Source organism: Phocoena phocoena, chromosome 9, assembly GCF_963924675.1.
Source record: "Phocoena phocoena chromosome 9, mPhoPho1.1, whole genome shotgun sequence".
Classification (NCBI taxonomy): domain Eukaryota; kingdom Metazoa; phylum Chordata; class Mammalia; order Artiodactyla; family Phocoenidae; genus Phocoena; species Phocoena phocoena.
This window is the reverse complement of record NC_089227.1, coordinates 82852227-82857881: the sequence shown is the minus strand read 5'-3', so window position 1 is coordinate 82857881 and position 5655 is coordinate 82852227.

The following is a 5655-nucleotide window of genomic DNA, read 5'->3' as shown; positions in this document are numbered from 1 at the left end:
AAACGAAAACAGAAAAATACACAAACCCTCCTAAGATCCCAGCAGGTTCCATCTGACAAGGAAGTACTGCGCTCCGAATGTGATACTAACCTGTGAGTGGTGTTGGTCTAGTGTGTGAGCTGACACTGATACTTGAGTAGGCATGCTGCAGCTTGGCACAGTCCCTGGAACACAGTGAGGCGGACCCCTGAAGGCCTTTTAAGGGACAAAGGAAGCCCTTTTCCTGGAAGGGGGCTGGTGGCCTAGTTATTCTGAATTGTGGGGAGAGGTGGCCAGCTGTGGGGTACAGCTGTGGAATTAGAATCTCAGGTCGGGGCTTCCCTGGTGGCACAGTGGTTGAGAGTCCGCCTGCCGATGCAGGGGACGCAGGTTCATGCCCCGGTCCAGGAGGATCCCACATGCTGCGGAGCGGCTGGGCCCGTGAGCCATGGCCGCTGAGCCTGCGCGTCCGGAGCCTGTGCTCCACAGCGGGAGGGGCCACAACAGTGAGAGGCCCGCGTACCGCAAAAAAAAAAAAAGAATATCTGATCTGTGATAAACAGCACATCCCCGCCCCCTGTCCCCCTGCTGCAGCTGCTCAGCTGGTCAGGTCAGCCGGGGTAACCTTCTCCTGGGGTGGACATGATGTTGTGAGCAGGGAGAGAGGGTCCTAGGGGAGTAGGGAGCTGGAGACAGGAGCCACTGAGGGAGGTGACTTGGGGGCAAGTTGGTGACTTGCAGGGGCAGATGGGGATGGGGGTTGGGATGCTGCACAGCCTGTTCCCAAATACCACGTCCAAACGACATCCTGGGGTGCACACACGCTTGCACGCGGTTGTGTGGGCCACGTGAAGGGTGTGGAAGAACAGACCTTGTTACCATTGGTTACACCGGATGCGAGTGATGGGCAAGGAAGGGCTGGAGCAGGTGTAATGATGGGCTTTGCCTTTATTCCTTTGTGGTAGCTTATTTCATTTGTTACAACTGGTGTGACTTGAAAGGTCAACATTTAAGTACAAAATTTAATCATTTACTAACCCCTTCTCTCCCTCCCTGTTTACAGCCAACTTTTGCTTCCAGCCACCAAAGGCAGAGGGAAAACCAAGCTGCTTCTATTGACAGTACAACCTGAAGGAGGTAAGGAACAGAAAGTGACTATGTTGGGGTCTTCCGTGTACCAGGTGCTGCACATGTGTCAAGCACACATCACGTGTTTGTTGCCTTATTAGACTCTCCCAGCCTACCGTAGCAGTTATTACTTCCTTTTCCAGATGAAAGATTTTGGCTTAGGGAGGTAGAGTAACTTAGTAGAATATGTGGTAAGGTTAGCATATCAGCTAAGGGCCCAGGAGAAAAGAGAATTCCCCTCAAAAGGGTTTAGCTAAAGAGAACTTAAAGGAGGGACCATTTACCGATCTGTAGACATGGTATTAGAGAATCACCAGGGGGCTTCCCTGGTGGTGCAGTGGTTAAGAATCCGCCTGCCAGTGCAGGGGACACGGGTTTGAGCCCCGGTCCGGGAAGATCCCACATGCCACGGAGCAACTAAGCCCATGTGCCACAAATACTGAGCCTGCGCTCTAGAGCCCGCGAGCCACACCTACTGAGCCCGCGTACCACAACTACTGAAGCCCACGAGCCTAGAGCCCGTGCTCCACAAGAGAAGCCACCGCAATGAGAAGCCCGCGCACTGCAACGAAGAGTAGCCCCCGCTCGCCGCAACTAGAGAAAAGCCTGTGCGCAGCAACAAAGACCCAACGCAGCCAAAAAAAAAACAAAGAGCAGCAGCCAACGCACAGCTGCAGCCAGTTTAAAAAAAAAAGAGAATCACCAGGGAACTAACAATAGTAGGGAGCCATTGCCACTCCCTGGGCTGAGCGGATAAGGGGAAGGACTAGTGGTACCATGGGAGCTGTGCTGAGCAGGAGGAGGCCAAGAAGAAATACCCCAACCGCTCTCCTCCCCTGCCCTTCGGGCCCCGCCTGCACCTCTCACTGGCTGACCCAACAGGAAGCCAGAGGGCACGAAAGCCAGAGCGATGCCGTCTGTAGGGGGTGGAGAGGGAGAATGAATGGAAGAGGTAGAAAGGGAGATCAACCAGCACAGACAGTCAGTGGTGGAGCAGGATTTGAACCCAGGACTCACTGACTCTAAACCCTGGAGCCCTTGTGCTGCCCTACGGAGCCACGCATGCTACTGTGCCCACACACCCGGCTGGGTCCCAAACGCCACTCCATTCATGCGGACATCCTGTCAAATAAGGACTCAAGCCTGGGCCTGAGATATTCCTCCTTTCTCTAGCCAGAATGTTCCTGTTCTAAAGAAAGTACTGGACTTTGGTGAGGATGGTGGCATCTGGTTCCACTAGCCCAGCAGAGAAATGTGAGCCCTTTATTCCAAGCCTGACGTTTGAGTGCACCTGCAGTCGTGTGCTCACGCCCCTCCGTCCGCCAGGATCCACATTCCCCTTCCCTTGGTCTGGCCCGGGCATTCTGGCCATTGCTATTCCTGATTCATTCATCCCTGTATTCCTGTATCTGCCTCAATACCTGGCACCGAAGAGGCTCACACTGAGCAGTCACAGTGGAAACTCAGCTGCTCTCCAAATAACACCCTTTCCTCTGGGCTCTGGGATTTTTTTCACAGAGCGAGTTTTCCAGACGCTCCTGTACCTTCTGTTGCAGGTAAAGGATGTTAATATTGCCTTTTCAGGTTGGGCCTCAGCGGGAGATGATGATGATGTCAATAAAAATAATAATATATTTTGGGTGTTTAAAATGTGCCAGGCACTGTAAAAAGATTTTTATACTCATTGTCTCATTCGTCAGACGCCGCTTCTGCAAATTCTCTCAGCTGCCCCTTATTCCAGTTCTCCACAGTCTGCAAGCTGCTCAGGTGCATCCCAGTGGCGTCTCGCCTCAGGCCCTGGCTATAAATCTCTCCTGTTTGGCTTTGGAATTTCCCTGTTGCACCCTCGGTAGCCCACTTGAGCACTCATTCACACCTAACTGGGAGCACCTAATGCCTTCCGGTTCTACCCTAGACCAGTGGGGCACTGATGTCAACGGATAAGTGCTTCCACTTTCTGGCTGAGCTGCTTTCATACAGATGGTCCTGTGGAATTGGACACACACATGCCCACAGCAGTGACCAGCCACTCCATAAGGCAGTCTTGTATTGGCTTTTCATCCTTCCCCGTTTTGCTCTCCCCACCCCTCATTTCTGCTCCCTGGGATCATATTCCAAAACTTGCATGTAAGCCTTTGTCTCGACAATCCTTATAACAATCAGGACGGAAGTACTATTATTATCCCCACTTCACAGGGGAGGAACCTGAGGCTTAGCAAAGTTTAGTAACCTGCCAAAATCATACAGAGGGTAAGGGCAGAGCCACTGAAACGTTTAGGAAGGAAGGAAAGGGTGTGAAATGCTCCTCTCAGGAGAGGGAGATTGGATTTACCAGGGAATTGTAGTAGAATTTCTGGCAGTCTTGTGTGTCTGTTGAGGTTTGTGGCCATGAATTTGAAGCAAATCCAGTCACCCAAGGACTGGGGTGTTCTGCAGCGATACTCAGGTGCTCCGACGGAGTCACTGTGGGAGGGCAAGGGTGAGGGGTTGGGCAGAGCAGTAAGCAGCGGGGAGCCAGGGTGACCAGGGGTGTCGGGGGGCTTGGGCTCCTGGTGATGATAAGGCGTGTGGGCCCTGGGACCCCAAGGACCTGGCATTGAACCCAGGCTCTGTGGTTTACTCCCAGCGTGACTCTGAACAGCTCACCTGACTCCTCAGATTCCTCAACTGTAAAATGGGAATAAAGGCACCCTCGCCCGCATGGCTGGGGGGACAGTTAGAGATCCCGTAAGAGAAGTAATAAGAAATAATGCCTACGTGCCCAGCCCCGTGCTGAGTGCACTTTCCAGCGTTAAAGCGGGTGCTGTTAGAGCCACAGGTCACAGAGAAGAAAAATTAGCCACTGTAAGTTGAATGACTTGCCTGAGGCCGCATAGCAGAAAGCTTCAGACTCAGGATTTGACCTGGTAGCCCTCACCAGACTCCGCTCTTAGCCCCTCCTCCACCCAGACTCCCAGGAGACCTGCCTTCTAACAGGCACCATTTTCCTTAACCCTGGTGGGAACAGAGCTGCCACTTCCAGCTCCTTTTCCAGCAGCCGGCTGGCCCTGGCTTTCCTCTGCTCCTGTGAGCCTAGCTCCAGGCCAGCTGAGGCCAGGTCTCAGCACTGGCTCACATTCTCCCCGTCCCCTGCCGCCAACTGCTCAGGGCCTATTAGGGGTCCACACTTCTGAGGAGAGACACTGCTTTCCCTTAAGGTGCTTGGAGAGTGGGCTCGAGGGACCTTTAGCCCTGACGTGGGCTGGGGGGTGGGAGCAGGGAGCAGGGTGGCTCTGATTTGCTGGCCTTTATGGGGAGGGAGACTGCTCTGGCGGGCTTCACGGCTCCACCCTCCATATCCCTTTGCCTGTGAGCTTGGGGCCCATCCCCACCTCCCCTGCTTCCAGCTGCACTGAGGAGTTTCCCAGCCTGGTGGCCCATGTGACCAGCTTCTCTCACTTCCTCCCTTTGGCCCCCTCCGCCTGCTGAGCCCAAGGCCCAGCCCTGCCCCCAGCCCGGACTCACCCCCCTACACACACACACAGGCCAAGCCTGAGCCCAAGAGCTGGAAAATGGGCTGGAGAAGAAAGGCCTTGGCATTTGGGGCCAAGCCTGGGGCTGCCAGGGTGCATAGGGATGGTGAGTAGAGTCCAGGAAAGAAATGTAGAGGTGGAGAGGGGAGACCGGGAGTGCCCTTGACTTCGGAGACCTGGAGCAGCGCCTCTTTTTTTGTTTGTTTTTTTAAACCCATTTATTTATTTTTTGCAGTACGCGGGCCTCTCACTGTTGTGGCCTCTTCCGTTGCAGAGCACAGGCTCTGGACGCGCAGGCTCAGCGGCCATGGCTCACAGGCCTAGCCGCTCCGCGGCATGTGGGATCTTCCCAGACCAGGGCACGAACCCGCGTCCCCTGCGTCGGCAGGCGGACTCTCAACCACTGCGCCACCAGGGAAGCCCCGCACCTCTTGTTTTTATTCATTTACTGAGCACTTAGTCTGTGCCGACCACTACCCTACCCTAAATTCTTTATCTATTTAGTCTCTCTTAATCCTCACTGTTAGTTTATAAAGTAGCTGTTATGATCCCCAGTTTACAAACAGGGAAACTGAGGCAACTAGCAGTTAGAAGCCTAGTGGAATTGGCCGAGCAGGGATTTGAACCCAGCTCAGTTTGCTTCTCCTGTAAACAGGTGAGGAAGGGAACCCCAGGGTGGTGAAGTAACCCAAGGGGCTAGGAGACCAGCTGTCCCAGAGCCCAAGAGTGATGAGTTTGTGGGGTTTTTAGAGCCTGCTCTTGGATCACATGCAGAAGTCACCCTCAACCCCTCCCAGCTTCCTGCTCTCCCGGGGGCTCCCCTGCACCTCTGAGCCAGGTCTGGGGTCAGGATGGGGCTGGGCCCCGGGGTCGGGTCGAAGTGCCCATCAGGAAGGCAGGCGCCACGGGGCGGGGTGACAGACACCAGAAGCCCTCCCTGAACAAAGGCTGGGTGGGAGGCGGCCTGGTGTTTCCACACCCCGCCCCTCCCAGCGCCTGCTGAGCCACGACCCATAGTCAGCAAGGCGGGGCAAGC